Source organism: Salvia hispanica, unplaced genomic scaffold (genome assembly GCF_023119035.1).
Source record: "Salvia hispanica cultivar TCC Black 2014 unplaced genomic scaffold, UniMelb_Shisp_WGS_1.0 HiC_scaffold_146, whole genome shotgun sequence".
In the NCBI taxonomy this organism is placed as follows: domain Eukaryota; kingdom Viridiplantae; phylum Streptophyta; class Magnoliopsida; order Lamiales; family Lamiaceae; genus Salvia; species Salvia hispanica.
Window position 1 is genome coordinate 1 of NW_025951760.1, and position 13,092 is coordinate 13,092.

Here is a 13,092-nt window from a genome sequence, read left to right on the forward strand (position 1 = left end):
GTTCAAGAAAATGTCACGGGTTTCCGAGTTAACCGCGAAACCGAAAACCTAGGCATCTCTAGTATGAATGTTTCTTTTCATTTTAAATTGAAAAATATTATATTGTATTTTTTTAAATACTTGAAACATGTTTATATAGTGTGTATTTAATAAAGCGTTAGGATATATTTTGCCTCAAAATCCACTTGCAAATCTATTTTTCTTTTTATATACCCCATGTCCCCAAGATAATGTTTTTTTTAATTTTAATAATAAGATACACATTTCCAAAACTTTTTTTAATAATCATCAAATTTTTTTCCCCCCAATTAAAATAATTTTCTTTTTTATTTTAATCTTCCCTCACCTTTTTCTCCCCAAATTTAAAACCATTAAAATTTTTCCCTAAACTTTGGGCTGGGGAATGTGTCATCTTACCGGGACGGAGGAGATTTTCTTATTTGGTTTTCCCCTAGGGCTCTTCCCCCGCCGGGGGGGGCGGCGCCCCGACGGCGCCATAGTGGGGGGGAAGGCGCCCCCCCCGCCCCGAGTCCCGCGGGGCCCGCCCCCCGTCGCGGGCGAGGGACGGCCCCCGGCGGGTCCCCCTCCCCCGGACGCCCACATTTTTTTAAAATTTTTTTTTTTTTTTTAAATTTCAAAATGGGCTCCTCCCCCTTTTCATTACCCCTTTTGTTGACAAGTTTCTCTCTAAACCTCTTTTTTCAATTTTTGAATGGCGGTAGTCGTGGTGGTAGGGGGGAAAGGGATAGGATGGTTTTACGATGATAAATTTGATTGCGGCCCGCGATTGTCCGGACCCCAGAAGGCGGCAAAAGGCGGCCGGTTCCAATCCATCGCCAGGGCATGTCCCCGGGACCACATTGCCCCTGGGGTTGAGAGGACTACTTTGCCCCAGGCCGTGTTTTGGGGGGCATTTCCGCCGGGGTTTTGGGTGCCGCTTCCTTTTCTATCGTTGGGCGGGAGAAAAGGGATGAGTTTTTGCCGGGAGGATGGTGGGAAACCCGAACACACCAATACGATGTACGGGCCGCAACGCGCGCGGGGCCCCCCCGACATGGACAATTCCATTTGGGGTCTTGGTCGGTTTTTGGGTTTTCGGGGGAGAGCGTTTTGGGGGTCGGGATTTGGCGTCCGACCCCAAGTGCCCGGTTAATATGCCGGGGGCGGTGGGGGTTCCCGGGGTGTTTTTCGATCGAGATGTGATGGAGGGAAAGCCCGGCCCGGGAAGGATACCCCGGTTGCCGCTCCCCGTTTATCCTTGAAGCGGCGCTACCCGGGTATGGATTGGGATGCTTGTTTTGGGTTGGGGTGAAAACGACATCAACGCCCCCGGGCCCTGTCAACACGGAATGGCGTTTGGGCCCCATCGGTTTTGGCCAAACCCAACCGCCAAAATGGGGTACTATTTGGCGGGAGGGATAACCCAACCGCCCGCTTTTGGGAAAACGACGTCGGTCGGGCCGGGTCTCTTTTTACCCGGCGGCCAAAGGGTGTTGAGCGCGCATTTGGCGCCCCAGTCATGGGGGGGGGTGAGGGGTCCCCACGGCGGGTATATTCCCACTCGGGGGAAACGTAGGCGGGATTTTTGACCCAAAGTTTCGGGAGGAAGGAGCAACGACTCGGGACCGGATGCACGGTGGGCCAAAACCCGGGGCGGGGACCGCAATGGAACAGGGGGGCCCAGGAGAGGTTGACTTTTGCCCCGCATTTCCCGGGGCATGGGGGCAAAAATCCCCTTTTCGATTTGGGGAGGATATCATCAAAAAGGTTTGGACGCGGGGGGGTGGACATTGATGTTGTTTTTTTTTTTTCATCTACATAAATTTTTTTTTTCGAATGATGTATTTTTTTTTTTTTATTGAAATATTGTATTTTCCGTTTGATTTGTGTGATTTAATTGGGGAATTTTTAAATTTTGGAATTAATTTAATTGGGGAAAGGGGAAGGGGAAAGGGGCAGGGGGGAAGGTAGGAGGGGCGTAAGGGGAGGGCTGGTTTTGCGTGGCAGGGGAGGCGAGTGGGAAGGGCAATGGGAGGGCCCCGAGACAACCTTATTAACACATCTCCCTGCTTAAAAATATAAACTATTTTCATTTTTACGCCTTCTTAAAAATAGAAATTTTCAAATTTTCTATTTTAAGAAATAATTCCAAAACTCTATTTATATTTTTTTTTCCTTTTTTCCTTTTTCTCATTTTTGTCTCCTTTACTTTTCTTCTTCCCCTTTTTTTTTTTAAATTTTAATTAAAACCGAATCGTTTTCAAAGTTTTTTTTTTTTAAAGACGGAGATAGAAAATTTTAAGATGAATATCATTTTCCCACTTTGCATTGGGGAGAATTTTTTTTTGGACACAATGATATTAAGTTTATTTTGAATTATTTACACTTTGTATCATTATTTAAAAAACGTTTACCCCTCATAGACGGTAAACCTAAAAACATAAACCTAAGCAAAAACAACTACTGATTTATTTAAAATTTATTAATTCATAATTAACGAATGGAGGGATAAATATTTTTAAAATAAGAAAATTTAAACCTCTAAAAAAAAAAAATTAAAAAGCATGAATCAAATGGAATTTTCAAGGTTGTAGGGTTGAAAAATTTTAGAAATTAATAAATCCCAAACCCGTATTTTGGGGGAAAAAAAAAAAAAACCTACAAACAACCAAACATAATAACATATCATATATTTGTAGCCATTTTTGGGAAAAAAGCTCAAATGCCCTTCGGCATTTTTGGAATATAAATTCCCGGGCATTTAAAATGACCCCCAAAATTTATTGGGTATCCAATAAGTTTTGTTTTCAACCCCATTAAAGTTTTATCAATATTTTCACAAAAAAAAAACTTCTTTTATTCCTTATTTCCGTTAATGGTAACAATATACTACTTATATCATGTAAAAATTATTTAGAAACAACAATAAAGAAGAAATAAAATTTTAAACAATAATACTAGAATAAAAAAAAATATTTCATATTTAATCAAATGATACAATAATTATTTTCTTTAAAACACGACATTTAAAATATTATTTCATTATATATTATCAACTAATTTGTTAATCTAATCTTTAAGACAATTTTTTATTTATTGATATTTTATTAAGAATTTTATTTTTATTTCCCAAAAAAATTTTTAACATCATATAAATATATAGGGTTTATTAATAATAGTACCCTAAATTAAAAAATGAAATTTAAAATTCACCCCAAAAAATTGGGATACTTCTTTAATATATAAAATCGATCAATAAATCAAGGTAAAAAAACAAAAAAAAAATTAGGGGAAATAGAAAACATTAAAAAAAAAAATCGAAAATGAGTCTTATTAAGGGAAAAAAGGGCTCAATTTTTTTATTTTTAAATATCCGTAAAAATTTTGAAAAATTTTTGAAAAAGGATTTAAGAAAAACAAAGGGAATAAAAAAAAATAATGGAATGTGGGGTTTTATATATTATTTTTTAATAAAATAAAGGAAAAAGGGGGTAAGGGGTATTTAACCATTAAAAATTAAAAAAGCTTAACGCAAAAGGGGAAGAAAAGTAACTTAACGCTGGGGAGGGGGTATTAATTAATGCGGTTAAAATTTAAAAATGTATATTATAAAAAAAAATTTGAAAATTTAAAAAAGATAAAATTTTAATTGAAAGGAGTAAACTTTAGAAAATTACGTAAGGTTTTAAAAAATAAAAAACACTTCAAAAATTTAATGGAATGACAAAAATCCCTTTTAGGGTTTTTTAAAGGGGTTTTTGTCGGAAATAAAAGATGGGAATTTTAAAGGAGTGAAAAATTTTTTTCCCTTTCCCCAAAAAAAACGGGAAAAATTTAAAAAAATTTTTTTGTAGTTTTTCATTTTTAAAAAACAAGAAAATTAACCGTTTTCAGATCTCCCGTCCTAAATATAAAAATTAAAAAGGGAACCGGTCAAACCCCCGAATTGTTTAGTAGGGTCGTAGGGTTCATATCTAGATTGATGTAGAAAATTAAGATTTGTTTAAAACTTCCCGATTTAAAACTGATCTTTTTTCCCCTTTTACAAACATCCTAAATTGATAAAATTAGTATATCTTATGTTGACGGGGTCAGTTTGGAAATAACCAATCCAAGATTCATAAAAAGTCGTTTTTCACTACAAACAGCAAAACTAAAAATCGAGCAACCAAAACTTGTTCATTATCATAAATAAAAAAGATACGACATTTAGAAATAAACATAGTAAGCTTAACTATTTTTGCAAAGGTAAAAAACAATATGAATGTCAAAACAGAATATAGAAGCACAGGACAACAAAACTACTTCCGACCATCACGAATCTAAGCTGTAGCAGCTTGGGCACTAATCCTCTTCTTAGCCTCCTCGATGATAGATAGCTTAATACCTTGCCCTTGGTAGAGATACCCATGGCTTGGTACCCTTTCCGATAGTATAGACATTGCCCAATCGGTGGCAAACTCATGCCCAGTTGCATCCTGGATATGGACAGTCCAAAGCTTCCTTATGCTTTTCGCGTTCTTGAGAATACCAACACGCCCTCTGTTCCTACCGCCAGTAACCATAACAACATTACCTACATCAAATTTGATGAAGTCAGTAATCTTGTTGCTCTCAAGATCGAGTTTGATTGTGTCATTGGCCTTGATGAGAGGGTCGGGGTAACGGATGGTCCTTCCATCATAAGTGTTGAGATAAGGAATGCCTTTCTTGCCAAACTGGATATTGCGGACTTTGCACAGCTTGAACTGCAAATCCATGGAAGAGCAGTTTAGAGGTCATAACATGATATCAACCAAAAATGAAAGACAGCCCAGGGGATATTTTTGAAGATTAAAGAACCATAATTCATGAACTAAATTTGGTAAACTGAAGAAGGCACACCATACGATAACCTGGTGCATTCGTAACAATTAAAAGAACACATAAGAATGCCAAAAGAGCAAGTAAATTGAAAATGGACCTTGGCTTCCTCATCCCTGATAGAATGGAGCCTGAAACGACCCTTGGTGTCGTACAGCAGACGGAAGTTTTCATTGGTCTTGGGGATCGAGACCACATCTAAAGTAGGAAATAACAATTTCAGTGAAGCAATTAAGCAGATGATTAGCATCCAATGTGCCAAGATTGAAGCAATAAGTGCATACCCATAAATCCAGAAGGGTAGGTCTTGTCAGTCCTTACTTTCCCATCAACAAGGATATGGCGTTGCATCAGAATGGCAATTACCTCACGGTAAGTTAAAGCATACTTCAATCTGTTTCGCAGAATGAGAATCAAAGGCAAGCACTCCCTAGATTTATGGGGACCAGATGATGGTTTGGGGGCCTGTTTGGACAGTTTTACAGAATGTCAAAAGTAAAACTATATCCAAATCATTTATGGAGAGAGAAGATACTTACAAAAGCACCACCCAGTTTATCCAACATCCAGTGCTTTGGGGCATTGAGCCTTTTCAAGTGTTTCTTCAATCCTCTAGCCTGTTTTCACATAGAAGATAAAACACAAATAAGAAAATGAATAAATAAACACAATATGTTAGAGATATAAGATAATTTTGGGAACCCAGCCTTTTTAAATACAGATATCACACGAGTGACTAAAACAAAATTATATTTCCACAATTCAATCAAAAAGGGGTAACACGAATGTTATCCAGTCATTAGACTTTTCTTCTTAAGTAGAGATGCATTAAAGATAATAAAAGAACAAAATGCATCAGGCTGATTTAGTCAAATTAAAATCCACTATATTGATACTTTTAGATCATCTCCAATGGTACATGATCTTAAAATGAAGTGGCAATTAGCTCTAATGGTACCCCAAAAACCCAAATTTCCCAATTTAGGTTTTGAGTAAAAGGTTTACACTAAAACAAAACCAAAAACATTTTCAAATTTTGATAGTAATAACATTCTTTTAAGTTTGAGTTTAGTGTAAATGGTTGGATTAAAATCACTATTTGATCTGACAATAACACTAAACAATTTAACAATAAGAAGCCGAAAACAATTAAACACTATTAGAAGTAATTTAGAGTTAGAACAAAAGCAAGTTATAGTTTGATTAAAAGTTACTCAAAATACTCAAAAAATGTAAAAAGGGCATTACCAGACGAAAATCGGATAATTCAGCTAACGATTAATCAAAAACTTCGGTTTTCGAATCTAAAACAGAGAATTCGTCTAAAAACAATAAAAAAAAGGCGCAATCTGAAATAGAACCCGAAATTAAACACAGAACTAAAAACCTAGGTTTACGTCACCAAATAAAGCAGAAAAGATGAACGAGGAAACGAAATCGGGAAGCAAATCAGACGAATATAGACATAGGGAGTAAAAATGAAGATACAAGAGGAAGAGGGGAAAGGTTAGAAAATCAACAAACCATGTTGCAGGTGGTGGATGCAGAACACGGCGGCGCTTCCGCAGCTTCTGTCGGTAGTCGGCTCAAGTGGGAAACGCAAACCCTAGTGGCGGAGTTATAATACGAATTCAAATATTTTATTGAATAACATATTATAGGCCCAGTTAAGTTTTAAGCCATTTATTACTGGGCCTATATCTACCCCATTCATAATCATCACTCAACAAATCAAATATTTTATTGAATAACATATTATAGGCCCAGTTAAAGTTTTAAGCCATTTATTATGGGCTATATCTAATTCATAATTCACTAAAAAATGCCTTCCGATTGTGGTAGCAATTTGGGGGCAACCCAATTCGGCCCTCTTTGGGTTAAAATCTACCCTCACCAAAAGCTTATCCCCCCTATTAAACTCAATTTTTTGGTTTTTTTTTTTAATTATTTTTTTAATTTTTTTTTATTTTTCTTTTTTTAATATATTTTATGCATTTTTTTTCTTTTTTTGTATTTTTTTATAAATTTTTTTTTAATTATGAAATTTTTTTTTGGGGATGACCTTTTTTTTAATTTAAAAAAATTATTGCATTTTTAATGATTTTTAAAAAAAGGGGGAGAAGGGGGCGGCGGGGTGGGGAAAGCCATTTTTTATTATGTAAATTTTTTTATTTTTAGAAGTACTTTTTATTTAAATAAAATTAAAAATTTTTCCCTATTGTAATTTTAATTTATTTTGGTTTTTTAATTTTTAAAATTTTTTTTTTTAATTATTTTTTTCATTTTTTTTGTTAAAAATGATGTGGCGGGGGTTTTTTTTCTTATGGCGGGGAGAGGGGTGTTGGCCCTTTAAACCCTTGGAATCTCTAAATCTCTCGGATTTAAAATTAAAACCCCCGTATAGTATAGATTTTTTAAAAAATTTAGTTTAATATGCAGTAAAATAAAAATAATAAAGAAAATTTGTTATTATGGGGGGAGAATTACCCTGTTAATAAAAAAAACTTTTAAAAAAAAAGTTGCAAATTTTTTGGCAAAATATAAAACTTAGAAGGAAGAACAATTGTTTGGGGGCGGAAGGAATTTTTTTTCTTGATTATATTATCAAAAATGGAAAGAGGCTAATAGTTGTGATGCAAAGATAAGTGTGATGCAAAGAAAATCACAAACCTTGAAATATCCTAAAAATACTCTTGAATCACAAGAGAACAGCTATCAAAGCAGTATTTAGGGGTTAAACTCACATGGAGGTTTATAGACTTTCAAAATCCGTAATCATGGCACTGAGCTGGGGCATCACATATTAATTTCGATAATGGTAAAAATTTAAATATAACAAAATAATCATGACGGACCCAAACTAAGAATAATGGGGTAGAACTGTACCCCAAATAATTGTCTACTTAATATAATATTTAGATTGATATTACAAAAATCATAAGTGGCGCAACAGTCATTAAGGTATTTTGTCCGTCCAGAAACCTGAGTTCGATGACGATTTTGTTTTTCATTCTAGTAATTATTTACATAAATCATCTGAGTTACAACAAATGAAATAAATAATACGCCTTTGATAGAATATTGAATTTAAATTTGTGTATCGGTCAATCAATCATTTAAGCATGTTTGGTTAAAGAAAGTAAAAATGGGAAGGAAAATAAACCTAGAAAAATAAATCATGGAAATATGATTTCTAACAACTTTATTTTCTTATGTTTGAAAAATATAAGATCTTAAATTTATATTTAATTAAACTAAAACTATAAATATAAATAGTAATTATTTTTAATTAATAATTTTAATATATTAAGATTTTCTTAATAATTATTAATTTAAAACATAATAATAATAATAATAATAATAATAATAATTATTATTATTATTATTATTATTATTATTATTATTATATCATTTTATTTATTGTCATAGTTAATTTAAATATGGATTATTCATCATCATAATAAATATAATAATATATTTACGATATTATATTCTTAAATGATATAATTGTTGGAGTTTGGTGTCCCTTGACACTAAGGCATGCATATACAAATAAATCAGATCTATAGATCTATTTGATCGATTATGGAATTAATTGATTCACGTGTTAAACACAAAATTGCATGCTAACGCACATAATTCACAAACAAGGAATCAAAACCTTAATTCATGAATTTCCTAAGGTTTAGAATTAACGATCTGATTCTCCAAAGAATTATCGATTGTTTCGCCTTTCTCCACGAGATAATCTTTGTACTCAACCACGAATCTTCTAATCAGATCCTAAACTCAGATTATGACCTTTGGGTGAGCAAAGTTTATCGAAATCGAAAGGGCTTGATTAGAAAGAAGCAGAATCAAGTTATGTGAAGAACACAGAATCAAGAAACTATCCACTCATAAATGAAGGAACGAAATTTATGCTAAATCACATTAAATGTTCTTTCTAATCTCCTTTTATATTGAGTTATGATGGGCCAAATTAGGGATCAATGAAGGTTGAACTTGGGTCAAACCGTGGTCTTTTACTAATTAAATTTAGCCTCAACTTAATACAAGTCCAACAATATTATTATCACCACTACAAGAAAATAATATTGATTGTCCGTCCAATCCCAAATTACGGGTAATATGCGCTTTACCTCTTTAATTAATTATTTCTGTTTAAGATATAAATATTCATTAATTAATTTAAGTCTCTATTTGACTTTAGTCAATTACTATCTTTTTCAATAGTTGTCTTGTTCAAAATCTTTATTTATTATTGTGGAATAAATTCCAACCGAATCGGATTTCTGAATAATTAAACCTTTTTCAACACCTCTTGAGGATATTATCAAACTGGATTCACCAGACACGGGTCATTGCAATAACAATACTAGAAACTCCTAGACATTAATCACCACTACCCAAGATATTAGGATTCTTAGATTGCAAAAAATTCGCACCATTTGATAAATCAACGTAGCGCATAATCAATATCGTATGCTCAATGTTATGTCAACAATGATTAAGAAATAACAATCACCGATACCTCGTCTTTCAATAAATAGCAAGAGAAACTTATCTCAACTGTTTGATCCTTCAATGCTATACCATATCAATGTTGTTTATTTCCTAAGGTAAGGAAACATGCAGTCGACATTCAACCTTTCACGATAGGTACCAAAATCTATCTAGGTGTGAAATTCTATTTTTCTTCTACAAAGAACCGATATGCCACATTCGTGAACGTCGTTCACGACTTGACTCCATTATGTAGAAGAATTGACTTGTTTGCTTTTTATACATTTAAATGTTTGACAAACATCTTATAAATGCATAAGCAAACACCAATGCGATAAAATTATTTCTACTGCCTTGGTTAAAAGTGCATTGTAGAGTTCATTGTATCCAAGCAATTCTATCAATGCAACATGCTCGAAATATGTTTTTCAAGATACCAATCCTAACAACAACAACAACAACAACAACAACAATAATACTACGATCATTGTTATAGTTATAGCTATATGTATTTACCGATATTACAATTGAATAAAAATTATTATTAAAATTTTACTACTGACTTTATTGATTAATTATTAATTTATAAATAATACTACATATATAAATTATTTGTTGGGATAATAAATTGGTATTGTATACAATCCGATATAATAATATTATTTCTCATATCATAAACTAAATTTACAATTTCAAATTAAAACGAATAAAAAATTGATGGGATTGTGCATTGCACGGTGTGATACTAATTTTATAATAAAATATAAATGGAACGAGATTAGTGGAATTTGAAATCTACTTTTTATTAGTATAAATGACTCTTTGGGGACAAACTAAAGTGGAGAAACATGACTCCAAAAAGAGGGAGTATTAGACATATATTAAAATATTATTTTCTTGTATTTTCGTTTTTCTTTGTACTTTTTTTATTATGCACTTTTGTCTTGCATACGTGAATTTTTCTCTTTTTAACTCTAGTTTTTTTGTACTGAATCGTTTCGTACTAGTATTTTTATTTGTATGAATCTCTTCTTCCTTTTTCGGGTATTTTCACCTCTATTTTCTGAACATGTAATTTTTGTTTCGTTTTCTTCACTAAATTCTACTGTTTTGTTTATGAATGGCGAAAGGAAATAAATATGAAAGTACAGGGAGTAGGTCAAAAACAACACGTCATTTATGGTTTTCAATAAATAATAACCATACACATCATTCCACTAACACTACTTCTCACATACTTTTTCTCCTTATCTCTTATTTTTTTCCCTTTTCTCTACTTTACCAATTCTACATTAAACCCAGTCATATACCAATCGCACTATTTTTTAAGGACGGAGGGAGTACTAACTATTCATGTCACATTATAGCTTAATCTCTTATCATTTCTCATAAAAAATTCATAATATAAGAATAAAGAATTTGATTCCAAACATCAGGGACTCCAGGAAGACACCAATGGCTGCAATCTGAGTAGCTTGTTGGATTTGCTAATTCCTCCTCACTTATAGTATGAAAAAATACTTGTGAATTGAGGGATGAGCATCCCTTCTAAACTCTGACAAATGTGTTATATTCAAATATTCAATGTTTATGCCTCGAGTCCTCAGCTTCTCCAAGGCTAATTCTGCGACTCTCATTTTGAAACCAAGAATTGAAAGACCAATTGATCCCTCATCTAAAATTGGCTCTGTTTCTTTGTAGCAGTTGCGTAGCTCATCCCATTTTTTACCGCTGCAGGTGTGTGATTATATTTATTTCCATTAATAGAAAATTTATAATAATAGAGTGACTTACTATAGATGAAAAGGTGAAGGGCTCATGAAAAACATCTTTGTTTTTGTTCGATTTATGTTGATTTCTAGCCAATCCGACCATATATCGAGGACCATCTCGTAGAGCCGAGTGCTCATGCCATCCACTGTCTGATTTATGGCATCAGAGCTCTCGAATGATGTTCCCCATCTGAGAAGAGTATTGACTATTGAGAGGGTTACGAGTAGGAAATTGGTTTTTATAGCAAACAATGTGTTAAATCTATTAAATCTTGTCTCACATCGATTGATGATGATCCGACCATACTTATATATATAGCTAGGATCATCACAATCGATGTGAAAGATTAATAATTTTAACATGATGCACTTACAAGATTGTCATAGGATCCGCCCACCACAAATAGGAATTAAATACAAGTATATCTGCATCGTTCCAATGTCTCGCGTGCTTGTCTATGCCCATAAGCCTAATAACTCGAGTTTTAACACGATGAATAAGTGGGTCGTCACAATTCGACTCAACCATGAAGGGAGACCAGTATAACCCGATCGTCGCATTATATTCCTAGTATTGGTCAAACATATGTTAATTTCACACAAAAAAATCCTCCACCTTCCCTAAATATTCGTCACCTATTTTCATTTTCAACCGTCCCAAAAATTTGTCACCTTTCACTTTTACCATTTATTATAGTTGACTCCACATTCTACTAACTCATTCTTACTCCATTTTATTATAAAACTAATACATAAAATAAGACCCACGCTTATTAACTTTTTCAAGCCACTTTCTATTATATTTTTTAAAATCTGTGCTGGAGCAAATGTGATGAATTTTTGGGGACGGAGGGAACACTAGTATAACAAAAATAAGTCAGTAACTCTTACCATCGAGTGGAAAGAGCGCATATTCTTGTCACGGACGACTGTTTTCAGTGACGATGGGCCAAGCGAGGACTCGATCAAGCAAAGCATGGACGTCCATTGATTCGATTCAACGAGTCGCCTACAAACACAGCTTTTTGCCCCTTATTTTCTCAAGAAACGCCGTTCCATTGAACCTATTTTCAACATCAATTTGAATATTCTAATCCCACCAATATTTTGTAAATTGAGTAATAGACACATACCTAGGAAGATCACATTGATGAGGTTGCCATCTCCAATTTTGATATTTCAAATCTTTTCTACCAAAGGACTCACACGCAAACTCACCCAACATAAACGAACATTTTTCCTCGTAGAAAGGGAGTGATACATTATCAAAAACCCATCTACCTTCAAATAAGTTGCAGCTGCTACTTGAAATATTCTCGTACGATGTCGGAACTTCGTTCTTGCTCAGATAAAATACGGCGCAGGCTAAAATCAACAGAGAGAAGCCAAGAATGCAGTGCAGAGAATCCCCATTTTCAAATATTCATGTTTCATTTTTGGTTTGTTCAATGTCAGATCCAGACCATGAATTTCTAGTTGTTTGCTACTTTTTTAATTATTATACTGTTAGCGCACAAAATAGTTGTGCTTATCCCAATAATTTTCACATGATTCTTACATCATTTTCAAGAATATATTTGTTGTTTTAATCCAAGAATATAATCAACACAACCGCTAAAATAGTTAAACAAATATAGCCCCAAAAAATAATTACTACAAATTTATAATTACAACAAAGACGTTTGAAGAAAACAAAAAAATGCTTATTAAATTGGTTTTCAAGAAGATTAGATTGTTAAACTTATCAAATTTCGGGTATTTTTTTTATAATTATGCAATCAAAGTTATTAATTTATTGTGACAATTGAACCAATCGTATTAAATTATGACATTGCTATGCCATCTTCTCGGTGATATTCCCCAGAGCTTTTGTTTGATTTTTCCAACCACCGCACACCGTGCGCATCAGCTTATATGCATTATCAAAACATTATATAATTATTATATAACT

General features: G+C 33.5%; 2 pseudogenes; both read right to left on the bottom strand.

The window, feature by feature from the left end:
• Positions 1-4,166: 4,166 nt before the first annotated feature.
• LOC125198425 lies at positions 4,167-6,463 on the bottom strand (annotated as a pseudogene).
• Positions 6,464-10,719: 4,256 nt separating this feature from the next.
• LOC125198426 lies at positions 10,720-12,561 on the bottom strand (annotated as a pseudogene).
• Between the last annotated feature and the right edge of the window lie 531 nt (positions 12,562-13,092).